This window comes from Arachis hypogaea, chromosome 4 (assembly GCF_003086295.3).
Source record: "Arachis hypogaea cultivar Tifrunner chromosome 4, arahy.Tifrunner.gnm2.J5K5, whole genome shotgun sequence".
Lineage (NCBI taxonomy): Eukaryota > Viridiplantae > Streptophyta > Magnoliopsida > Fabales > Fabaceae > Arachis > Arachis hypogaea.
Window position 1 is genome coordinate 52,013,756 of NC_092039.1, and position 26,503 is coordinate 52,040,258.

The 26,503-nt window shown below is 42.0% G+C and overlaps 1 non-coding gene and 1 pseudogene across 1 annotated transcript; one reads left to right on the forward strand and one right to left on the reverse strand.

Moving 5' to 3' along the window:
• Positions 1-233: 233 nt before the first annotated feature.
• LOC140184123 (uncharacterized) lies at positions 234-14,988 on the reverse strand (annotated as a pseudogene).
• On the forward strand, positions 10,806-10,913 carry LOC112798507 (small nucleolar RNA R71). Its single transcript, XR_003200117.1, has one exon. It is a non-coding gene; the product is annotated as a small nucleolar RNA R71 (small nucleolar RNA).
• Positions 14,989-26,503: the final 11,515 nt, after the last annotated feature.

Genomic DNA, 26,503 nt, shown 5'->3' on the forward strand with positions numbered 1-26,503 from the left:
AAAGATGTTTAAATAGGCACCTAACAATTAACTAAAAGATAAGATAACTAATTTAAATTAGATTTGATCTTATTGGATTAGATTAGATTTGATTTAAATTTAAAATCTCTAAAAATACTACTAAGCATAGCAGATTTAAAATAAGTCTTCCAACAAGCTTTTGACCCTATAACAAACTAAAACAAAAGTCTAGAATTTCGAAATTTAAAGATAAATTATGCCTCCCACTGAATTTAAAAAGCATTATTGGGCTTCTTGTTGTCCTGACTTAGCCCAATGGGTCTTGCCCATTCTTCCTTGGTTAGAACTTGATGTAACTCCATATGCACAAGCGCTGCCAGGTTCCCAAAACTCTCCTTTAGCTTCTTTGCACGTGCTCTAGTGATGGGGCCCTCTGAAAGTGTGAAATTCCCATTCTGCCCCTTTGTCTTAGAATGTCCCTGTTGTCTTTCCGAGCATGTATCATTCCCTCCTTCCTTAAAAAGATTTGTCCTCGAATCTGTGTCCATAGCAAAAGGAGAGAGATCAAAAACATTGAAAGTAGCAGAGACATTATACTCACCTGGTAGGTCAATCTTGTAGGCATTGTCATTGATATTCTCAAGCACTTGGAATGGGCCATCCCCTCTAGCATCAAGTTTAGTCTTCCTCTGAGCAGGAAATCTCTCCTTCCTTAAATGTACCCAAACCCAATCTCCTGGTTCGAAGACTATATGCTTTCGGTTTTTGTTAACCTTTTCAGCTGTGGTTTTGTTCTTCCTCTCAATTAGGTCACGAGCCTTGGCATGTATTGCTTTAACTTTCTCAGCCTTGCTAGCTCCATCTAAACTAATAAGATCACTCAAAGGTAAAGGCATTAAATCTAAGACAGTGATAGGATTAAAACCATAGACAAGTTCAAAAGGTGAAAAACTAGTGGAAGAATGGATTGTCCTGTTATAAGCAAACTAAATAAAAGGTAAACAATCTTCCCAGGTTTTCAAATTCTTACCAACAACAGCACGCAATAAGGTTCCCAATGTCCTATTTACGACTTCAGTTTGACCATCAGTTTGAGGGTGACAAGTAGTTGAGTATAACAATTTTGTTCCCAGCTTACTCCACAAAACTTTCCAAAAGTGACTTAAGAATTTGACATCACGATTAGAAACAATAGTTTGGGGAACACCATGTAAGCGCACAACTTCTCGAAAGAATAGGTCAGCAATATGTGTGGCATCATCAGTTTTATGGCAAGCAATGAAATGAGGCATTTTGCTAAATCTATCTACCACAACAAAAATGCTATCTCAATCTCTCCTAGTTCTAGGAAAATCAAGAACAAAATCCATAGAAATCTCAACCCATGGATGCACAGGAACAGGTAAAGGAGTATACAAACCTTGTGGTAAAGACTTAGATTTAGCTTGTTTACATGCAATGCATTTAGCACAAAATTTCTCAACATCTTTACGCATGTGGGGCCAGTAAAAATGCTCAGATAAAACATCCAAAGTCTTATGCACACCAAAATGACCCATCAAACCCCCACTATGTGATTCGAGAACAAGTAACTCCCTAATAGAACAAGTAGGTACACAAATCCTATTACCCCAAAAAAGAAAGGCATCATGCTTATAGAATTTGTTATATGCACCATGTTGACATGCAGCATAGATAGAGGCAAAAGCAGAATCAGTTGTATACAATTCCTTCATACACTCAAAACCTAACAGTTTAGAAGTAAGGGTTGTGATTAAGGAATACCTTCTAGATAATGCATCAGCAACCACATTCTCTTTACCTTGCTTATAGGCGATTACATATGGAAAGGATTCAAGGAATTCTATCCATTTTGCATGTCTCTTGTTCAGCTTCCCTTAGCCCTTCAAGTGTTTAAGGGATTCATGGTCAGTATGTACCACAAATTCCTTAGGTAGCAAATAATGCTGCCACACTTCCAAAGCTCGCACCAAGGCATAAAGTTCTTTATCATAAGTGGAGTAGTTGAGGCAGGCTCTATTCAACTTCTCACTGAAATAGGCGATTGCTCGCTTTTCCTGCATCAAAATAGCACCTATACCGATTCCGGAAGCATCACATTCGATTTCAAAAGTTTTAGAAAAATCTGGTAAAATAAGAATGGGGGTAGAACACAATAATTCTTTCAAGGTGTTAAAGGCAAGTTCTTGTTCCTGATCCCATTTAAAGTTGACATGTTTCTTGATGATTTCAGTTAAAGGTGCAGCAATAGTAGAAAAATCTTTAACAAACCTCCGATAAAAATCCACAAGACCATGAAAACTTCTAACATCAGAGACACTCTGAGGTGTGGGCCATTCTCTAATAGCCTTCACCTTCTCGTCATCTACCTTAATTCCTGTAAAACTTATCACAAAACCTAGGAATAGGACTTTACTCAGACAAAATGAGCACTTTTGGAGATTAGCATACAATTTTTCCTTTCTAAGTACCTCTAAAACAGATTGAACATGCAAAATATGATCATCAAGACATTTACTGTAGATAAGGATATCATCAAAATAAACAACCACAAATTTACCTAAAAACTCTCGCAAAACATGATTCATTAGTCTCATGAATGTACTAGGTGCATTAGTCAAACCAAATGGCATAAATAACCACTCATACAAACTATATTTAGTTTTGAAAGCTGTTTTCCATTCATCACCAAGTTTCATTTGTATTTGATGATAACCACTCCTTAAATCTATTTTAGTAAAAATAACAGAACCATGCAATTCATCAAGCATATCATCAAGTCTAGGAATAGGATGGCGATACTTTACCGTAATCTTATTTACAGCTCTGCAGTCAACACACATCCTCCATGAGCCATCCTTCTTGGGCACTAATAGTACCAGAACAACACAAGGACTCATGCTTTCTTTCACAAAACCCTTAGCCAAAAGGTCCTCGACTTGCCGTTGCAGTTCCCTCGTCTCCTCAGGATTGGTCCGGTAAGCTGGCCGGTTAGGAATGCTTGATTCGGGGACAAAGTTAATCTGATGTTCAATGCCTTGTAATGGAGGTAAACCTGAGGGCATCTCATCCGAAAATACATCGCTAAATTCCTGCAAGAGTGAAATAAAAGTACTAGGCAGGTAAAGACTCTCTAAATCGTACTAACACCAATGCTTTTTTTCCTAAACTAGCATGCTTCAGATCCCTCTCATTGGCATAAAAACATATTTTGTGAGCACTCTCACTCTCCACAGATTCATCTCTTTTAAAACTCTCTTTTTCACTCAGACCCTAACTCTTTTTCTCACACGTTTCATCTCTCAAAGTCCTCTCTTTACCCTCTTGTTTTTGAATTTTCTCACATCCTAAAGACTCTTTAGTAGATTTGCACATGCTCAGTTGCTCCAGGTACACTTCTTTAGGTGTCAAAGGTGCAAGGGTAATCTTCTTCCCAAGATAAGTGAAGGAGTATTGGTTGGTGAAATCATCATGGACCACCTTCCTATCATACTGCCATGGACGGCTTAGGAGTAGATGACAAGCCTGCATGGGAACCACGTCACAAAGTACCTCGTCACTATATCTTCCAATAGAGAATTGTATGCGGGCTTGCTTCATAACCATCAACTTACCAACATCACATAACCACTCCAGTTTGTAAGGGTTAGGGTGTTTGGTGCATTTCAACCCCAATTTTGTGATCAAAGTAGAACTAGCAATGTTTGTATGACTTCCAGCATCAATGATCATGAGTCCAACCTTACCTCCCAATAAAACTTTTGTATAAAAGATGTTTTCTCGCTGTTCTAGACGATCATCCTTGGCTTGTAGATTTAAGATCCGCCTAGTAACAAGGGTCTCGCCACTAACAGCATACTCAACTATATCTTCATTATTTGTAGCATCATCCGCATGTGGCATGTCTTTATACCCATCTGAGTTATCAGATTCTGAGAAAATATCATTTGCTTTAACTACCATGGTCCTTTTATTTGGACACTCTGAAGCATAATGGCCTAATCCGTGGCACTTAAAGCAGGTAATATCACGATGCCGTGCAGGAGGTTTAGAAGTGGAAGTAGGTGTGTGCGGCTTCCTGTGCTGCTCTGTGGGCTTCTCCTTTGATTCGGTAGGTTTGGATCCAATCTTCTCCCTGAAATTAGAACCTCTCGAATCTCACCTTGAAGTAGAATTACGCAGCCCTTTTGTCTTTTGCTGTCTTTCCACTTTGATAGCTAGGTTCACCAAGTCTTCCATAGTCACAAATGGGAGATGTTCTACAGTATTTGTAATATCTCGGTTTAGCCCACTTAAGAAATGTGCCATAGTAGCCTCAGACTCCTCCTCAATGTTTGCTTGGATTAGCAGCATCTCCATCTCTTTATGATAATCATCTACAGACTTAAAACCTTGGTATAACTGTTGGAGCTGTTGATGTAGCTCCCTGTAGTAGTAAGAAGGGACAAACTGTTGTTGCATGACCTTCTTCATCTTTTCCTAAGACAGAATTGGTGGTTTTCCATTCCGCCTCTTCTGTTTGTCCAGCTCGGCCCACCAGACAAGGGCATAATTTGAGAATTCGACAGCCGCTAGCTGGTGGACGAAATTGTGATCACTACAACTTCGCACAACTAACCAGCAAGTGTACTGGGTCGTCCAAGTAATAAACCTTACGCGAGTAAGGGTCGATCCCACAGAGATTGTTGGTATGAAGCAAGCTATGGTCACCTTGTAAATCTTAGTCAGGCAAACTCAAATGGGTATGGTGATATATGAATAAAACATAAAGATAAAGATAGAGATACTTATGCAGTTCATTGGTAGGAATTTCAGATAAGCGCATGAAGATGCTTGTCCCTTCCGTCTCTCTGCTTTCCTACTGTCTTCATCCAATCCTTCTTACTCCTTTCCATGGCAAGCTCAAGCAAGGGTTTCACCGTTGTCAGTGGCTACCTCCCATCCTCTCAGTGGAAATGTTCAACGCACCCTGTCACGGCACAGCTATCCATCTGTCGGTTCTCGATCAGGCCAGAATAGAATCCAGTGATTCTTTTGCGTCTGTCACTAACGCCCCGCCTTCAGGAGTTTGAAGCACGTCACAGTCATTCAATCATTGAATCCTACTCAGAATACCACAGACAAGGTTAGACCTTCCGGATTCTCTTGAATGCCGCCATCAGTTCTAGCCTATACCACAAAGACTCTGATCTCACAGAATGGCTGGCTCGGTTGTCAGGCGAGCGCTCGGTTGTCAGGCGATCAACCATGCATCGTGTATCAGGAATCCAAGAGATATTCACCCAATCTAAGGTAGAACGGAGGTGGTTGTCAGTCACACGTTCATAGGTGAGAATGATGATGAGTGTCACGGATCATCACATTCATCAAGTTGAAGAGCAAGTAATATCTTAGAACAAGAACAAGCGGAATTGAATAGAAGAACAATAGTAATTGCATTAATACTCGAGGTACAGCAGAGCTCCACACCTTAATCTATGGTGTGTAGAAACTCCACCGTTGAAAATACATAAGAACAGGGTCTAGGCATGGCCGAATGGCCAGCCTCCCAATGATCAAAAGATCTAAAGATCAAAAGATTCCAAAGATCAGAAGATGATAATACAATAGTAAAAGGTCCTACTTATAGAGAACTAGTAGCCTAGGGTGTACAAAGATGAGTAAATGACGTAAAAATCCACTTCCGGGCCCACTTGGTGTGTGCTTGGGCTGAGCAATGAAGCATTTTCGTGTAGAGACTCTTCTTGGAGTTAAACGCCGGCTTTTATGCCAGTTTGGGTGTTTAACTCCCACTTTGGTGCCAGTTCCGGCGTTTAACGCTGGGAATTCTGAGGGTGACTTTGAACGCCAGTTTGGGCCATCAAATCTTGGGCAAAGTATGAACTATCATATATTGCTGGAAAGCCCAGGATGTCTACTTTCCAACGTCGTTGAGAGCGCGCCAATTGGGCTTCTGTAGCTCCAGAAAATCTACTTCGAGTGCAGGGAGGTCAGAATCCAACAGCATCTGCAGTCCTTTTTAGTCTCTGAATCAGATTTTTGCTCAAGCCCCTCAATTTCAGCCAGAAAATACCTGAAATCACAGAAAAACACACAAACTCATAGTAAAGTCCAGAAAAGTGAATTTTAACTAAAAACTAATGAAAATATACTAAAAACTAACTAGATCATACTAAAAACATACTAAAAACAATGCCAAAAAGCGTACAAATTATCCGCTCATCACAACACCAAACTTAAATTGTTGCTTGTCCTCAAGCAACTGAAAATCAAGTAAGATAAAAAGAAGAGAATATGCAATGAATTCCAAAAACATCTATGAAGATCAGTATTAATTAGATGAGCGGGTCTTTTAGCTTTTTGCCTTTGAACAGTTTTGGCATCTCACTCTATCCTTTGAAATTCAGAATGATTGGCTTCTTTAGGAACTCAGAATCCAGATAGTGTTATTGATTCTCCTAGTTAAGTATGATGATTCTTGAACATAGCTACTTATTGAGTCTTGGCCGTGGCCCAAAGCACTCTGTCTTCCAGTATTACCACCGGATACATACATGCCACAGACACATAATTGGGTGAACCTTTTCAGATTGTGACTCAGCTTTGCTAGAGTCCCCAATTAGAGGTGTCCAGGGTTCTTAAGCACACTCTTTTTGCCTTGGATCACAACTTTATTTCTTTCTTTTTCTCTCTTTTTTTTCTTTTTCTTTCTCCTCTTTTTTTTTTCGAATTTTTTTTTGTATTCACTGCTTTTTCTTGATTCAAGAATCATTTTTATGATTTTTCAGATCCTCAGTAACATGTCTCCTTTTTCATCATTCTTTCAAGAGCCAACATTCATGAACCACAAATTCAAAAGACATATGCACTGTTTAAGCATACATTCAGAAAACAAAAGTATTGCCACCACATCAAAATAATTAAACTGTTATAAAATTCAAAATTCATGCAATTCTTTTCTTTTTCAATTAAGAACATTTTTCATTTAAGAAAGGTGATGGATTCATAGGACATTCATAACTTTAAGGCATAGACACTAAGACACTAATGATCACAAGACACAAACATAGATAACATAAGCACTAAAATTCGAAAAACAAGAAAGTAAAGAACAAGGAAATTAAAGAACGGGTCCACCTTAGTGATGGCGGCTCTTTCTTCCTCTTGAAGATCCTATGGAGTGCTTGAGCTCCTCAATGTCTCTTCCTTGTCTTTGTTGCTACTCTCTCATGATTCTTTGATCTTCTCTAATTTCATGGAGGATGATGGAGTGTTCTTGGTGCTCCACCCTTAGTTGTCCCATGTTGGAACTCAATTCTCCTAGGGAGGTGTTTAGTTGCTCCCAATAGTTTTGTGGAGGAAAGTGCATCCCTTGAGGCATCTCAGGGATCTCATGATGAGTGGGGTCTCTTGTGTGTTCCATCCTCTTCTTAGTGATGGGCTTGTCCTCATCAATAGGGATGTCTCCCTCTATGTCAACTCCAACCGAATAACAGAGGTGACAAATGAGATGAGGGAAGGCTAACCTTGCCAAGGTAGAGGACTTGTCCGCCACCTTATAAAGCTCTTGAGATATAACCTCATGAACTTCTATTTCTTCTCCAATCATGATGCTATGAATCATGATAGCTCGGTCTATGGTAACTACGGACCGGTTGCTAGTGGGAATGATTGAGCGTTGGATAAACTCCAACCATCTTCTAGCCACGGGTTTGAGGTCATGCCTTCTCAATTAAACCGGCTTCCCTCTTGAATCTCTCTTCCATTGGGCACCCTCTTCACATATGACTGTGAGGACTTGGTCCAACCTTTGATCAAAGTTGACCCTTCTAGTGTAAGGATGTTCATCTCCTTGCATCATGGGCAAGTTGAATGCCAACCTTACATTTTCCGGACTAAAATCCAAGTATTTCCCCCGAACCATAGTAAGATAATTCTTTGGATCCGGGTTCACACTTTGATCATGGTTCTTGGTGATCCATGCATTGGCATAGAACTCTTGAACCATTAAGATTCCGACTTGTTGAATGGGGTTGGTAAGAATTTCCCAACCTCTTCTTCGGATCTCATGTCGGATTTCCGGATATTCACTCTTTTTGAGTGAAAAAGGGACCTCGGGGATCACCTTCTTCAAAGCCACAACTTCATAGAAGTGGTCTTGATGCACCCTTGAGATGAATCTTTCCATCTCCCATGACTCGGAGGTAGAAGCTTTTGCCTTCCCTTTCCTCTTTCTAGAGGTTTCTCCGGCCTTGGATGCCATAAATGGTTATGGAAAAACAAAAAGTAATGCTTTTACCACACCAAACTTAAAGGGTTTGCTCGTCCTCGAGCAAAATAAGAAAGAAGAGAGTAGAAGAAGAAGAAATGAGAAAGAAGGGAATGGCTTTTGTGTTCGGCCAAGAAGGGGGAGAAGTAGTGTTTAGGTTGTGTGAAAATGAAGGAGTGAAGATGGGTTTATATAGGAGAGGGGGAAGGGTGATGTTCGGCCATGTATGGGTGGGTTTGGGTGGGAAAGTGGTTTGAATTTGAATGGTGGGGTTTTATGAAGGATGGATGTGAGTGGTGAAGAGAAAGATGGGATTTGATAGGTGAAGGGTTTTTGGGGAAGAGGTGTTGAGGTGATTGGTGAATGGGTGAAGAAGAGAAAGAGAGTGGTAGGGTAGGTGGGGATCCTGTGGGGTCCACAGATCCTGAGGTGTCAAGGAAAAGTCATCCCTGCACCAAATGGCAAGCAAAATTGCGTTTTTAGCCAATTCTGGCGTTAAACGCTGGGATGGTGCCCATTTCTGGCGTTTAACGCCAGCTTCTTGCCCTTTTCTGGCATTTAACGCCAGTCTGGTGCCCCTTTCTGGCGTTAAACGCCCAGAATGGTGCCAGACTGGGCGTTAAACGCCCAACAGCTAGCCTTACTGGCATTTAAACGCCAGCACGTTCTCCTCCAGGGTGTGCTATTTTTCTTTCTGCTTTTCATTCTGTTTTTGCTTTTTTCATTGATTTTGTGACTTCTCATGATCATCAACCTACAAAAAATATAAAATAACAAAGAAAAATAGATAAAAACATAACATTGGGTTGCCTCCCAACAAGCGCTTCTTTAATGTCAGTAGCTTGACAGGGGACTCTCATGGAGCCTCACAGATACTCAGAGCAATGTTGGAACCTCCCAACACCAAACTTAGAGTTTGAATGTGGGGGTTCAACACCAAACTTAGAATTTGGTTGTGGCCTCCCAACACCAAACTTAGACTTTGACTGTGGGGCTCTGTTTGGCTCTGTGTTGAGAGGAGCTCTTCATGCTTCCTCTCCATGGTGACAGAGGGATATCCTTGAGCCTTAAACACCAAGGATTCTTCATTCACTTGAATGATCAACTCTCCTCTATCAACATCAATCACAGCCTTTGCTGTGGCTAGGAAGGGTCTGCCAAGGATGATGGATTCATCCATGCACTTCCCAGTCTCAAGGACTATGAAATCAGCAGGGATGTAATGGTCTTCAACTTTCACCAGAACATCCTCTACAAGTCCATAAGCTTGTTTTCTTGAGTTGTCTGCCATCTCTAGTGAGATTTTTACAGCTTGCACCTCAAAGATCCCTAGCTTCTCCATTACAGAGAGAGGCATGAGGTTTACACTTGACCCTAAGTCACACAAGGCCTTTTTGAAGGTCATGGTGCCTATGGTACAAGGTATTGAAAATTTCCCAGGATCTTGTCTCTTTTGAGGTAATTTCTGCCTAGACAAGTCATCCAGTTCTTTGGTGAGCAAAGGGGGTTCATCCTCCCAAGTCTCATTTCCAAATAACTTGTCATTTAGCTTCATGATTGCTCCAAGGTATTTAGCAACTTGCTCTTCAGTGACATACTCATCCTCTTCAGAGGAAGAATACTCATCAGAGCTCATGAATGGCAGAAGTAAGTTCAATGGAATCTCTATGGTTTCATTTTGAGCCTCAGATTCCCATGGTTCCTCATTGGGGAACTCATTGGAGGCCAGTAGACGTCCATTGAGGTCTTCCTTAGTGGCGTTCGCTGCCTCTTCCTCCTCTCCAAATTCGGCCATGTTGATTGCCTTGCACTCTCCTTTTGAATTTTCTTCTGTATTGCTTGGAAGAGTACTAGGAGAGAGTTTAGTAATTTTCTTGCTCAGCTGTCCCACTTGTGCCTCCAAGTTTCTAATGGAGGACCTTGTTTTAGTCATGAAACTTTGAGTGGTTTTGATTAGGTCAGAGACCATGGTTGTTAAGTCAGAGGTATTCTGCTTAGAACTCTCTGTCTGTTGCTGAGAAGATGATGGAAAAGGCTAGCTATTGCTAAACTTGTTTCTTCCACCATTATTATTGTTGAAACCTTGTTGAGGTCTCTGTTGATCCTTCCATGAGAAATTTGGATGATTTCTCCATGAAGGATTATAGGTGTTTCCATAGGGTTTTCCCATGTAATTCACCTCTTCCATTGAAGGGTTCTCAGGATCATAAGCTTCTTCCTCAGATGAAGCTTCCTTAGTACTGTTTGGTGCATTTTGCATTCCAGACAGACTTTGAGAAATCATATTGACTTGTTGAGTCAATATTTTGTTCTGAGCCAATATGGCATTCAGAGTGTCAATCTCAAGAACTCCTTTCTTCTGACTAGTCCCATTGTGCACAGGATTCCTTTCAGAAGTGTACATGAATTGGTTATTTGCAACCATTTCAATCAGCTCTTGAGCTTCTGTAGGCGTCTTCTTTAGATGAAGAGATCCTCCAGCAGAGCTATCCAAAGACATCTTGGACAGTTCAGAAAGACCATCATAGAAAATACCTATGATGCTCCATTCAGAAAGCATATCAGAGGGACACTTTTTGATTAATTGTTTGTATCTTTCCCAAGCTTCATAGAGGGATTCTCCTTCCTTTTGTCTGAAGGTTTGGACTTCCACTCTAAGCTTACTCAATTTTTAAGGTGGAAAGAACTTTGCCAAAAAGGCATTGACTAGCTTTTCCCAAGAGTCCAGGCTTTCTTTAGGTTGAGAGTCCAACCATGTCCTAGCTCTGTCTCTTACAGCAAAAGGGAATAGCATAAGTCTGTAGACCTCAGGGTCAACCCCATTAGTCTTGACAGTGTCACAGATTTGCAAGAATTCAGCTAAGAACTGATGAGGATCTTCCAATGGAAGTCCATGGAACTTGCAATTCTGTTGCATTAGAGAAACTAATTGAGGCTTAAGCTCAAAATTGTTTGCTCCAATGGCAGGGATAGAGATGCTTCTCCCATAAAAGTCGGGAGTAGGTGCAGTAAAGTCACCCAGCACCTTCCTTGCATTGTTGGCATTGTTGTTGTTTTCGGCTGCCATGTGTTCTTCTTCTTTGAAGATTTCTGTTAGGTCCTCTACAGAGAGTTGTGCCTTAGCTTCTCTTAGTTTTCGCTTCAAGGTCCTTTCAGGTTCAGGGTCAGCCTCAACAAGAATGCTTTTGTCTTTGCTCCTGCTCATATGAAAGAGAAGAGAACAAGAAAATGTGGAATCCTCTATGTCACAGTATAGAGATTCCTTGAGGTGTCAGAGGAAAAGAAAAATAGAAGGCAGAAGTAGAAAATTCGAACTTATCAAAGAAGATGGAGTTCGAATTTTGCATTAAGGAATAGTGTTAGTCCATAGAAAGATGAGAGAAGAAGGGAAGTAATTTTCGAAAATAATAAAAAAAAATTTAAAAACATTTTGAAAAACTTTAATTGATTTTCGAAAATTAAGAGTGGAAAAGAAATAAAGTGATTTTTGAAAAAGATTTTGAAATTAGAAGTCAAAAAGATTTGATTGAAAGCTATTTTGAAAAAGATGTGGTTAAGAAGATATGCTTAGTTTTAAAAAGATGTGATTGAGAAGATATGATTTGAAAAACATTTTAAAAAGATTTGATTTTGAAAATTAATGACTTGGCTAACAAGAAAAGATATGATTCAAACATTAAACCTTTCTCAACAGAAAAGGCAACATATTTGAAATGTTGAACCAAATCATTAATTGATAGCAAGTATCTTTGAAAAAAAGAAAGAAATTGATTTTGAAAAAGATTTGATTGAAAAGATATGATTTGGAAAAGATTTGATTTTGAAAAATTTTGAAAACCTGAAAAAAAATTTGCATTGAAAACAAAATCTTCCCTCTTGTGCCATCCTGGCGTTAAACGCCCAGAATGGTGCACATTCTGGCGTTTAACGCCCAAAATGCTACCCTTTTGGGCGTTAAACGCCCAACCAGGTACCCTGGCTGGCGTTTAAACGCCAGTCTGTCCTTCTTCACTGGGCGTTTTGAACGCCCAGCTTTTTCTGTGCAATTCCTCTGCTGTATGTTCTGAATCTTCAATTCTCTGTTTTATTGACTTGAAAAGACACAAATTAAAAATATTTTTGGATTTTTAATAGTAAGGAATAATCAAAATGCAACTAAAATCAAATAACAATGCATGCAAGACACCAAACTTAGCAGTTTGTATACTACTGACACTAATGAGAATGCATATGGGACACATAAACACTCAAGTCAAGAGAATTTAAAGATCAAAGTAAGAAATCATCAAGAATTACTTGAAAATCCTTAAGACACATGAATGAAAGCATGCAATTGACACCAAACTTAAAATGGGACACTAGACTCAAACAAGAAATTTTTGGATTTTATGATTTTTTTTGATTTTTTTTTGTGTTTTTCGAAAATCTAGTGGAAAAAGGTATCAAAATTCTTAATGAGAATTCCAGGAATCATGCAATGTTTAGTCTAAGACTCCGGTCCAGGAATTAGACATGGCTTCACAGCCAGCCAAGCTTTCAAGGAAAGCTTCGGTCCAAAACACTAGACATAGCCCATGGCCAGCCAAGCCTTAGCAGATCACTGCTCCAACAGCAAGATTGATAGAAATCAACAAGCTCTTGTGATGATAAGTTGAAACCTCGGTCCAATGAAATTAGACATGGCTTCACAGCCAGCCAGACTTCAACAGATCATCTTGAAACTCTAGAATTCATCTTCAAGAATTCTGAAAAAAAAATACCTAATCTAAGCAACAAGATGAACCTTCAGTTGTCCAAACTCAACAATCCCCGGCAACGGCGCCAAAAACTTGGTGGACGAAATTGTGATCACTACAACTTCGCACAACTAACCAGCAAGTGTACTGGGTCGTCCAAGTAATAAACCTTACGCGAGTAAGGGTCGATCCCACAGAGATTGTTGGTATGAAGCAAGCTATGGTCACCTTGTAAATCTTAGTCAGGCAAACTCAAATGGGTATGGTGATATATGAATAAAACATAAAGATAAAGATAGATATACTTATGCAGTTCATTGGTAGGAATTTCAGATAAGCGCATGAAGATGCTTGTCCCTTCCGTCTCTCTGCTTTCCTACTGTATTCATCCAATCCTTCTTACTCCTTTCCATGGCAAGCTCAAGCAAGGGTTTCACCGTTGTCAGTGGCTACCTCCCATCCTCTCAGTGGAAATGTTCAACGCACCCTGTCACGGCACGGCTATCTATCTGTCGGAATAGAATCCAGTGATTCTTTTGCGTCTGTCACTAACGCCCCGCCTTCAGGAATTTGAAGCACGTCACAATCATTCAATCATTGAATCCTACTCAGAATACCACAGACAAGGTTAGACCTTCCGGATTCTCTTGAATGCCGCCATCAGTTCTAGCCTATACCACGAAGACTCTGATCTCACGGAATGGCTGGCTCGGTTGTCAGGCGAGTGCTCGGTTGTCAGGCGATCAACCATGCATCGTGTATCAGGAATCCAAGAGATATTCACCCAATCTAAGGTAAAACGGAGGTGGTTGTCAGTCACACGTTCATAGGTGAGAATGATGATGAGTGTCACGGATCATCACATTCATCAAGTTGAAGAGCAAGTAATATCTTAGAACAAGAACAAGCGGAATTGAATAGAAGAACAATAGTAATTGCATTAATACTCGAGGTACAGCAGAGCTCCACACCTTAATCTATGGTGTGTAGAAACTCCACCGTTGAAAATACATAAGAACAGGGTCTAGGCATGGCCGAATGGCCAGCCTCCCAATGATCAAAAGATCTAAAGATCAAAAGATTCCAAAGATCAGAAGATGATAATACAATAGTAAAAGGTCCTACTTATAGAGAACTAGTAGCCTAGGGTGTACAGAGATGAGTAAATGACATAAAAATCCACTTCCGGGCCCACTTGGTGTGTGCTTGGGCTGAGCAATGAAGCATTTTCGTGTAGAGACTCTTCCTGGAGTTAAATGCCGGCTTTTATGCCAGTTTGGGCGTTTAACTCCCATCCTTGTGCCAGTTCCAGCGTTTAACGCTGGGAATTCTAATGGTGACTTTGAACGCCGGTTTGGGCCATCAAATCTTGGGCAAAGTATGGACTATCATATATTACTGGAAAGCCCAGGATGTCTACTTTCCAACGCCGTTGAGAGCACGCCAATTGGGCTTCTGTAGCTCCAGAAAATCCACTTCGAGTGCAGGGAGGTCAGAATCCAACAGCATCTGCAGTCCTTTTTAGTCTCTGAATCAGATTTTTGCTCAGGTCCCTCAATTTCAGCCAGAAAATACCTGAAATCACAGAAAAACACACAAACTCATAGTAAAGTCCAGAAAAGTGAATTTTAACTAAAAACTAATGAAAATATACTAAAAACTAACTAGATCATACTAAAAACATACTAAAAACAATGCCAAAAAGCGTACAAATTATCCGCTCATCACTAGCCTTACCTTTTTTACATCAGTGTAGTTATGACACTGAAATAGGAGCTCCACCTTGTGTTCCCATTCTAGGTACACCTCAGGGTCACTTCTGCCTTTAAATTCTGGGATGTGCATCTTGATAGCATTAAGGTTATTATCAACATCTACCGGTTGTCTATGATGCCGGGATCTGGATGAAGTCTCCTCCTCAGACTCCGTAGAATCATTATGAATAGATTCTCGTGACCGTGCTTTTTGCCTAGGGGAAAAAGAGTTAATTCGAGAATCCATGTCATCAAGACGTTGTTAAATCCCTGTAAGGATGCTGGCAAATGCGTCGAGGTGGAAAGTTAGTTGTGGATCAGAGTTCCCTTCAGTGTTAGCCATCAATGAACCTGTAAAAGAAAAGACCTTACAGCACTCTTCTCATGTGTATCACTCGGAATATGACACTCATGTTTCACTCAATACGTGGCTTTTACCCTCTGATGAGCTTACTAATCTTGCCTTTTTCTACTCTTGGATTGCCTTAACAAGTTGCACTTCGAAAGATGAGGAATTGAGACACCAAACTAAGATAATCTGAATGATAGAAACATTCAACTTGACAAGAAGACAATTAAAGTATGTGGAAAAAAAGGAAACAACGAGTGATACTAGGATGACAAAAACTAGCAAAATTGAATCCTAAGTGGAACCCAAGGAAAATTTGAAAAGATAAAACAACAGGAAAATTTAAAATGTCATTTTTTTTCTGTTTGTTTGTTTTTTTTACGTTTTTTTTGTTAACTAGAATAAACAGAAATTGCAGTAATAGAATTTAAGGAAGATTTTTTTTCGTTTTTTTTAATCTAAAGTAAATTTGCAGAAATTGAAGAGAAAAATAAAGAGATTAAATAAGACATGGAACGTGTAGATAAATAAGAATTTACCTACGACCTGTAATTGATACCAGATGATAAGGAAAAAAAAAACACAAAAGGATAGATAAGGGGGTTTTTTTCCTACTAGACCTCTAAGAAACCTGTTCTTAGCAACCTAGGTCACCGGAAAGGATTCCCTACTAGACCTTCAAAGAAGTTGTCCTTGACAACCTAGATCAGAGGGGTGAAAACTGAAATAAGCCACCACGCAGATCACCTTAGTGTTGGATCCTCCAATCTTCCTCATGCAACAAGTGAAGAAAATCACTCATCTCACTTCTCACACAATAAAAAGTGCTTAAAAAGCAACTGAAATTTTTTCATCAAAGTTATGTAAATTATCTCACCAAAGGTGTTTAAATAGGCACCTAACAATTAACTAAAAGATAAGATAACTAATTTAAATCAGATTTGATCTTATTGGATTAGATCAAATTTGATTTAAATTTAAAATCCCTAAAAATACTACTAAGCATAGAAGATTTAAAATAAGTCTTCTAACAAACTTTTGACACCATAACAAACTAAAACAAAAGTCTAGAATTTCGAAATTTAAAGATAAATTATGCCTCCCACTGAATTTGGAAAGCATTATTGGGCTTCTTGCTGTCCTGACTTAGCCCAATGGGTCTTGCCCATTCTTCCTTGGTTAGAACTTGATGTAACTCCATATGCACAAGCGCTTTCAGGTTCCCAAAACTCTCCTTGAGCTTCTTTGCACGTGCTCTAGTGATGGGGCCCTCTGAAAGTGTGAAATTCCAATTCTGCCCTTTTGTCTTAGAATGTCCCTGTTGTCTTTCTGAGCATGTATCAGGGTGGATTCCAATATTGAAGACACTTCCACTCAAACTAACGATCTTTTTGAGATTATTGAACCTTCCTCCATGAAGTATGAAATTGATGTTGAGGAGGACCGTGCACAACCTCCGAGACATGACTTGAGTAATGAGGAAGAGTTAGAAGAAGTTGGTGAGCAAGGAATAGAATTTGAGGAAGCTTGTCAAAAGTTGAATGTTATCCAAGAGGAGCAAAATGGGGTAGAAATCACATTGCTAAAGCCGTTGAAAACCTCTCTTCCTAAGTCACCACCATCCGTCACATCATTTGTGTGGGTAAAAATCTTGTCTGTTCGCTTTGTTGGCCCAGTTGAATACGGTTTGCTAGAAATGGATGGTCAGCTTAGAGCTCTTTGTGGATTGAAGAGAAAGAGAGAGATGGTTAGTGGTGGTTGGGTGATGGAGGAATAAACGAAAAAGTAGAAAGGAAGAAGTGTAGTGGCTGTGTGCGAATTAGGGCATTCGCACAAAAGGGTTAAGTTTTTGAATTTATGCGTACGCATATTTCATACGTACACACGACTTGGGAAAAATGGGGATTGTGCATACGCATCCGCCATGCCTGGGCATGAGTTGACAAGCGTTTGGTATTGCTGCGTATGCATGGTATACGCACAAAAATATATCAATTCTGTAATGGCATCGTGCATACGCATTTGCCATGCGTACGCATGTTATGGATTTTTTTTCTATGCGTACGCATGAAAAAAATGCGCACGAATTAAAGTTGATTCGGGAAGATGTTTGTGCGTGCACATGCCTCACGCGTACGCATGATAGAAAACAACTTTTTAGGCTCTTTTTCATCAAATTAAACCTTGTGAGCTTATAACAAACAACCAAAACAATGCCAAACACTTCCAAACCTTAATTCCACTAAGAAAATATAAGAAATGCAACTAAGAAGAAATAGAAAACTAGTAATGAACTATATACAAAGAAGGAAAACTAGAAGATCATACCATGGTGGGCTGTCTCCCACCTAGCACTTTCATTTAAAGTCCTTAAGTTGGACATTTTTATAAACTCTTGTCATGGAGTTTTATGCTTGAATTCTACCAATGCTTGAACTTCAAACGATCTCTAAAATTCCCAATTAATTGCAAAATTGTTGATCCTCACATTCTATTATGGGATTCCAAACCTTATCTTTACATTCGTCTTCTTGTTGATTACTATGGTTCCATCTGAGTGACAAGACTTTGCAATTCTCACTTAAATGCTAAAGCTTCCTCTTAGATCTATTCAATTAACCACTGTATCAACCTTGGAATCCAAACCTTGAGGTTTCAACCCTAGTGAGCCTTGATTTACGTTGCCTACCACTAGCCATCTCGCTCTTGCTCTTTAATCCACAAAGTACTCTAAGTTGACCATCTGTTTCTAGCAAACCATGTTCAAGTGGATCAATAAAGCTAAAGGACAAGATTTTTACCACGCAAATAATGTGACGGATGGTGGTGACTTAGGAAGAGAGGTTTCCAAGTTCCAACGGCTTTAGTGATATGATCTCCACTCCCTTTTCCTCCTCTTGGATAACCTCCACCTCTTGACAAGTTTTCTCAAATTCTATTCATTGCTCACCAACATTTTCTAACTCTTCCTCATTACTCAAGTCACATCTCAAAGGTTGTGCATGATCCTCCTCAACATCAATTTCACACTTCATGAAGAAAAGTTCAACATCTCAACAAGATCATTAGTTAGAATGGAAGTGTCTTCAATCTTGAATGCATTCCTTGCTCAACTCCTTCTAACTCTTCAATAATTTCTTCAAATTAAATGCATTGAACCTTCTCCACTTGTTGCAATTCACACATTGACTCCTCTTTTTCCACTTGAAGCTCTAAGTTCTCTTTCATACTATGTCTTGGTTGAAACTAATTCTTTACATCCATTAATGAGGGTGCTTTAATTGCATGAATGTAGTCAGGCTAAGCTGGTTAAGGTTTCAGCTAAAGTAGCCATGATAGCTGTTCCGGGGGTTACCTGAAACGAGTAGCTCGGACGTCTTGGTGAGGCCCGAGGTGGGGGTCAGGGACCCGAGCTTGATATGTGGAGTGGTTGGTGGTTGTACCTGCAATGACACTCCGATGCTTAAGTTAGCATGGGTCCAAGCAGATATTGAGTAGAATTAGAATATGAGTTATACCTGGGTGCTCCAGTGTATTTATAGTAGTTGGCTGTGATCTTCCCTGGATAAGATATTCTTATCTTATCTTATCTTTTGGGAGTTTTATCCCTATCTTTGTGGAACCGCCTTTCTCTAGGCCTTTTCGGCCTTTTAGTTTTTGGGCTGCGTTCCTTTTGATGGGCCTTTTTAGCTTTGTTGTCCGAGGTCCGACCTCAAGTGTGGGCCTTGGGACGAGGTCGGACCTTTCATGGATTTTGCCGATTTGGAGGAGCTCGGACAGGGTATGAACAGTGCCCCTGCCCGAGTTCGTCCTTTTTGAGAGGTTGAGCTCGGGCATAGTAGTTTTTCAAAATTTCAAAAAATGGCCGTTTCAGCATTTATTGCATTTTACCGTTTCTTCTCGATTTTCGTTCGGGCTCTGTGAAGGCATTATTTATTTGCCCCTTCTCCCCTTTCGTTTATTCTGTTCCCTTCCTGTTTTTCTGAGTTTCGCCATCTTCTTTTTTCGAGCGACGTTTTCTTCTTTCTTTTTCTTCTTTTCCGAGTCCTTCTGCGTGTTCTTCCGGGGTTTCCTCTGTGCCGCCGTTCTGTTCTCCTTGCTTCGGAGTTCATCGTCTTCGTTTCCTTCTTCCAGGTTTGTTCCTGTTTCTTTTCTTTGTGCACGTATGCTTCTGTTTTCTGTTTTCTCTATGCCTGGTTTGCCCCGAAAAGAGGCGCCGCCATTGCTTTGTCTGTTTGTATATATTGGGGGGGGGGGCTCTTTTCTTTTGGTATTTTGTTCCGGGTTGCTGCATTTTCATCTCAAAGATTGTTGTTTCTTGTTTTTGCTGAATGGGTTTTCGCTGCCTGCTTTTATGTGATTTTTGCTTGCTGTTGTATTCTTCTTTGTAGGCAAGAATTTTTATGTCTCGAAAGGTTCTTCAAGCGATGTCGACCAAGATTCCGAGTGGTCTTGGTTGGGTAGATCCTGTTCCTCTAAGAGTCCCGTCTGTGGTAGATTCTGAGTATTTAGCTAGGTTTCGTAGGCAATGTAGCATATGTGAAGATAGAGAATCTGAGAGGGATTATGAGTTAGTAGCCCCGGATTCCGAGGAGAGAGTGTGCTTCCCGCCTTTAGATAGTTCCGAGAAGCTCTTCTTTTATGCTTATGATTGCTTTTTCTCTAAGCTGAGTGTCCGACTTCCTTTTACCGACCTGGAGTCCGAGGTGTTATAGTCTTGTAACCTTGCCCCTACGCAGCTTCATCCGAATTCTTGGGCATTTTTAAAGCTGTTCCAACTTTTGTGTCAATTTTTGGGTGTCTCTCCCTCTATTTCTCTTTTTTCCTATTTGTTTGTGTTGACGAAGCCGGGGTCGGGCGGTGGGAAGGTGTCTTGGGTCTCTTTTAGGGCTAACCAGGGGAGGAAGTTCTGTACCCTGTATGATGAGTCTTTTCACGATTTTAAGAACTTTTATTTCAAGGTCCGGGCTGTTGGAGACGTCCGACCTTTCTTTCTAGATGAGAGTGGGGAGCCTTCTTTTCCTCTTTGTTGGCAGGAGAATATAGTGTCTGCTAAGTATACTTTTGAGAGTCTAGATGAGGTGGAGCAGGCTTTTGTGGGTGTGGTGAGCAGTTTATGGGGTCGGGCACCTCACTTGGACACGAAGAAAATGTTGGGAGATCCAAGCCTTCTCCGTTCCGAGTTAGGTAGTTCCCGACCTCTTTGAGATTTATCCTTTTTAGTATTTGGGTTTTGCTTGTTTTTGGTGGAATTTCTGTTGTGGTGATCTCTTTTTTTTTTCTTTTTTATTTCTGCAGAGATGTCTTCTCAGGCGGATTCCATGAAGTTTCTTCGTCGGACGAAGAAGTCGGTGGCTGCTCGAAATCTCGAGGCCGGGGATGCTTCTGCCCGATCTTCTCCGCAGAAGACTACTGTGGGTGTTCAGACTCGGTCGAAGACTATTCCGACTCCCCAGTTCTGAGCTATAAGTCAGGATCCTCCGACCTCTGGGCCTGCTACCTCTTCTCCTCCTCCGTTCTCGGGTCCTCCTCCCAAGAAGCAGAAGACCTCTCAAGAGCTTGCCGGTTTCAATGATAAGGACTTTGACGCTCTTGGTTGGATTGAGCAGCATATTCTCCCTCAGACCTTTATTTCCACTGATGATGTTTCTATGGAGCATCATTTTCAGTATATGGCGCGGAGCTGTGTCCGGATGGCTAGTCTTCATGCCGCTATTGCCCGGGAGTTCAAGAAATCCCCCTTGGGGCGACCAGCTCCCGACTTGAGAGGACTCAGTCCGAGCTTGATAGGATTAGTCAGATGAAGGCTGCCAGGATTACTGAGCTGGAGGCCTCTTTGGAGAAAGAGAAAACTAAAGCTACCGCGGCTGTGGCGGCAGCAAAGACATCTGAGGAGATGGCGAAGGCAGCTACAGAGAATTATACTCGGCTATATACCGAGCTTGTGGAGACAAAGGAGGAGTTGCAATCTGCACAGGACAAGTTTTACGAGCTGGAAGGTCATGTGGCCAAGGGTATGGATGCCATGTTTGAGAATTTGAAGGCTCAGGTCCGGGTTCTTGCTCCTGACCTGGATCTGAGCTTATTCAGTACGGACAACGTTGTTGTGGAGGGGAAGATTGTTCCTGCTCCTTCCGAGGATGAGGTTCCGATGTCCGACCCCAAAGCTCCGGTTGAGAACCCGACTTCACCTTTGGTCGGGGATAGATCTGGTCGGGATGATGTTGCCGTTGATGCAGTCCCGATATCTATGTTTCCTCCGCAGCCTGCTGTTGATGTGGAGTCTGGAAAGGACCTTGATCCTCTGTAATCTTTTTTAGTGGTTTGCCCGGCCTGTGGGTTTTTTGTTGGATGGTTTCTGTGAACGCTTTTGGACACCTTTTGCTTTTTTTAGCTACTTGTGGTAACTTTATTATGCGGCATTTTTGTTCGCGTTTTGACCTTTTGTTTCCGCTTTTGTGCTTTTTAGTTGTTTTCGGATAACAACTTTTTAGCTAGCGTTTTGACCTTTTGTTTCCGCTTTTGTGCTTTTTAGTTGTTTTCGGATAACAACTTTTTAGCTAGCGTTTTGACCTTTTGTTTCCGCTTTTGTGCTTTTTAGTTGTTTTTGGATAACAACTTTTTAGCTAGCGTTTTGACCTTTTGTTTCCGCTTTTGTGCTTTTTAGTTGTTTTTGGATAACAACTTTTTAGCCAGCGTTTTGAAACTTCCTGTTCTTTTCGCTTGTACTTTTTAGTTGCTTTTGTAAGGCAACTTTTTAGTAAGCGTTTGTCGAGACTTCCTTTGATTTCGTTCTATCGCTTGTACTTTTTAGTTGCTTTTGTAAAGCAACTTTTTAGTAAGCGTTTTTCGAAATCTTGGTTCTCGCCGTTTTAAGGCTTCTTTCTTGGGTCCGAGTTTTTCTCGGACCTCGGGTGCTTGAGTACCTCGTTTTCGTTGGGTCCGACTTTGTCGATGGTAGGTCCTTTTAAGTTATTTTTGTAATCTCTTTTTATTTGGCTTTTTGAGCCTTTTCAGAGTTACTTTATAACTTCTCACATTAATTTGAACCTCGTCGCTTTATCTTTGCCGACCTTGTGTGGCCTTTTGGCAAATGATTTTTCGCGTTTTGCCGAGCATAAATTAATGCGCCTTGGCGGGGTACTTTTCTAGGATTTGTTTCATCATGAGGAAAAAAAAAAATTTTTATTAGTATTAAAAGAGGGAATATTTACAGAATGTTTACCCTTGACTAGGTCGGGTGTCTTACTTAACCGGGTGTCTCATTAAAAAACCCTTGTAGGGAAAAAGAGTACACCTTGGGTTAAGTTTTTTCTAGCTGTAGTACCGTCTTAGATTACAGGCGTGCCAGGCCCTGGGCAGCTCATTGCCTTCTAGGTCGGATACTTTGTAATAGCCCGTCCCTAAGACTTCTGTTACCTTGTAGGGCCCTTTCCAATTCGCGGCTAGCTTTCCTTCTCCCGACTTTTGTGTTCCGATGTCATTTCGGATTAGAATCAGGTCGTGAATGGAGAAACTTCGCTTTATTACCTTTTGATTGTATCTGAGGGCCGTTCGCCGTTTTAAGGCTTCTTCTCGGATTCGGGCTCTTTCTCGGACCTCGGGGAGGAGGTCGAGTTCTTCCCTTTGTGCCTGTGGGTTGCCTCCTTCGTTGTAGAAGATGACTCTGGGCGACCCTTCATCTATTTCGATAGGAATCATTGCCTCCATCCCGTAAGCTAGTCGGAATGGGGATTCTCCCGTTGTAGAGTGTGGGGTTGTCCGATATGCCCATAGTACCTGGGGGAGTTCCTCGGCCCATGCCCCTTTGGCCTCTTGGAGTCTTCGTTTTAACCCGGCCAAGATGACTTTATTTGCAGCTTCTGCTTGTCCATTGGCTTGTGGGTGTTCGACTGATGTGAATTGCTGTTTGATTTTTAGTTCGGCCACCAAGTTCTGAAAACTTGTGTCCGTGAACTGTGTTCCATTGTCTGTTGTGATGGAGTAGGGGACTCCGAACCTCGTGACAATGTTTTTGTATAGGAATTTGCGGCTTTTCTGAGCCGTAATGGTGGCTAAGGGCTCGGCTTCGATCCACTTTGTAAAGTAGTCGACCCCTACTATGAGGTATTTGACTTGCCCCGGTCCTTGTGGGAACGGGCCAAGTAGGTCAAGTCCCCATTTTGCGAAGGGCCATGGTGCGGTGATGCTGATAAGGTCTTCTGGTGGTGCCTTGTGGAAATTGGCGTGTTTTTGGCAGGGGGGGCATATTTTCACGAATTCCGTTGCGTCTTTCTGCAAGGTCGGCCAGTAGAAGCCGGCTCGGACTACCTTTTTAGATAATGCCCGAGCTCCGAGATGGTTCCCACACATGCCTCCGTGGACTTCTTCGAGGACGTTCTTTGTTTCTGAGGTCGGGACGCACCGAAGGAGGGGATTTGTGAATCCTCTTCTGTATAATACGCCGTGAATTAGTGTATAATTTTGGGCATCTTTCGTGAGTCTTTTAGCTCCCTTTCTTTCGGCGGGAAGAGTTCCCGACTTCAGGTAGCTGAGTATGGGGGTCATCCATCCTTGCTGTTGGTTGGATATATTCAGCGTTTCTTCCTCTCTTAGCACGGAGGGGGATTGTAAAGTTTCCTGGAGGAGACTTCTGTTGTTGCCTCCGGGCTTGGTGCTGGCGAGCTTTGAGAGGGCGTCTGCCCGGCGTTTTGTTCCCGAGGTATGTGCTGGATTTGTATTTCTGAAAAGTGGCGTAATTGTGCCTGTGTTTGATCCAGGTATTTTTCATAGTTGGGTCTTTGGCCTGGTAGCTTCCATTTACTTGAGATGTGACGACCTGGGAGTCGCTGAAGATCGTGATTCTCTGGGCTCCGACCTCTTCGGCTAGCTTTAGACCTGCTAGTAGGGCCTCGTATTCGGCTTGGTTGTTCGAGGCCTGGAACTCGAATTTTAGGGATAGTTCTATCCGTGTTCCTTGGTCGCTTTCGAGTATAACCCCGGCTCCGCTTCCTGTTTTGTTTGAGGACCCGTCGACATACAGATTCCACGAGAGTGGGGTTCCAGGGGTCTCAGTATATTCTGCGATGAAGTCGGCTAGGTACTGAGATTTTATGGCTGTCCGGGCTTCATAGTGGAGGTCGAACTCGGACAGTTCCACCGCCCATTGTAGTATTCATCCTGCCAGGTCTGTTTTTTGCAGGATGTGTCTCATGGGTTGGTTTGTCCGGACTTTGATGGTGTGGGCTAAAAAGTAGGGACGGAGCCTCCGAGCTGTGAATATTAGGGCGTAGGCGAATTTTTCTGTTTTCTGATAGTTTAATTCGGCCCCTTGCAGTGCCTTGCTCACAAAGTATACGGGGTGTTGTCCTTGGTCATTTTCCCGTATTAATGCTGAAGCGACTGCCCGATGTTCGACCGAGAGGTATAATACGAGCTCTTCCCCTTTTAAAGGTCGGGTTAGGATTGGTGGCTGCCCGAGGAATTCCTTGAATTCTTGAAAGGCTTTTTCGCACTCCGGGGTCCATGAGAAGGGTTTCCCTTTCTTTAGGAGTGAGTAGAGAGGTAGTGATTTTATCGCTGATCCTGCCAAAAATCTTGATAGGGCGGCCAGCCTTCCATTCAGCTGTTGTACTTCTTTGACACAGGTCGGGCTTTTCATATAGAGTATCGCTTGGCATTTGTCCGGGTTTGCTTCGATGCCCCTTTGAGTCAACATGAAGCCTAAGAATTTTCCGGCTTCTGCGGCGAAGGTGCACTTTGTCGGGTTGAGTCTCATGTTGTGTTTTCTGAGGGTGCCGAAGACACTGGTGAGGTCGGTCAGCAAGTTTCCGTCTTCTTGTGTCTTTACCAGCATGTCGTCGACGTACACCTCTAGTTGTAGTCCGATGTGCTCTGAGAACACTTTGTTCATTAGCCTCTGGTAGGTTGCCCCTGCGTTCTTCAGCCCGAAGGGCATTACTACGTAGCAGTAGTTTGCCCTTGGGGTTATGAACGAGGTCTTTTCTTGGTCGGGTCCGTACATCGGGATTTGATTGTATCCCGAGTATGCGTCCATGAAGGAGAGATATCTATAGCCTGAGGCTGCGTCTACTAAGGCGTCGATGTTTGGTAGTGGATATGGGTCCTTGGGGCAGGCTTTGTTGAGATCCGTGTAATCGACGCACATCCTCCATTTTCCGTTGGGCTTTTTTACCAGGACCACGTTTGCGAGCCATAGGGGGTATTTTACTTCTCGAATGAACCCTGCATCTAGTAATGCTTGTACTTGTTCTTCTATTGCTTGCACGCGCTCAGGCCCGAGTTTCCGGCGTCTTTGTTGGACAGGTCTGGACCCCGGGTATACTGATAGCTTATGGCACATCAGGTCGGGGCTTATGCCTGGCATGTCGGAGGCTTTCCAGGCGAAGAGGTCGGAATTCTCTTTTAAGAGGGTTATGAGTTCCTCTTTTAGGCCTGCTTCGAGGTTCGCTCCTACGTTTGTTATTTTTTCAGGTGTGTTCCCGATTTGGATTTTTTCGGTTTCTCCCTCTGGTTGTGGCCGGAGGTCTTCTCGGGTTTGAACTCGTCCGAGTTCTATTGTATTGACCTCTTTCCCTTTTAGGCTTAGGCTTTCGTTGTAGCATCGCCGTGCTAGTTTTTGGTCGCCTTTTAGGGTAGCGATTCCCTTTGTGGTAGGGAACTTCATACAGAGGTGTGGGGTTGAGACTATAGCTGCTAGTCTGTTTAGGGTTGGTCGCCCAATGAGGGCATTGTATGCTGAAGTGACGTCGACTATAATGTAGTCGATGCTTAATGTTCTAGATTGTTCGCCTCTTCCAAAGGTAGTATGTAGCGAGATGTATCCTAAGGGATGGATCGGGGTGTCCCCTAGTCCAAATAAGTCGGTGGGATAGGCCTTTAGCTCTTTTTCTTCAAGTCCGAGTTTGTCGAAGGCTGTTTTGAACAGGATATCTGCTGAGCTTCCCTGGTCAACCAGGGTTCGATGTAGGTTGGCGTTTGCTAGGATAATGGTGATTACCATTGGATCGTCGTGCCCGGGTATTACCCCTTGAGCATCTTCTCGGGTAAACGAGATAGTAGGTAATTCGGGCAGGGGGCTGTCTTCTCGGACATGATAGACGTCTTTGAGGTGTCTTTTTCGTGAGGATCTGGATGTTCCTCCGCCTGCAAAACCTCCATTTATCATGTGAACGTGCCTTTCAGGGGTTCGCGGGGTTTGCTCAGCCCGATCTTCGTTATCTCCCCTCCTTCTCTTTTTGGTCTCTTCTCCCTTCTCTGCCATGTATCTGTCGAGTTTTCCTTCTCTGGCTAGCTTTTCTATAACATTTTTTAGGTCGTGGCAGTCGTTAGTAGAGTGACCGTAGAGCTTGTGGTATTCACAGTATTCGGACCGATCTCTCCCTGCTCTCTTGTGTTTTAGAGGTCGGGGCGG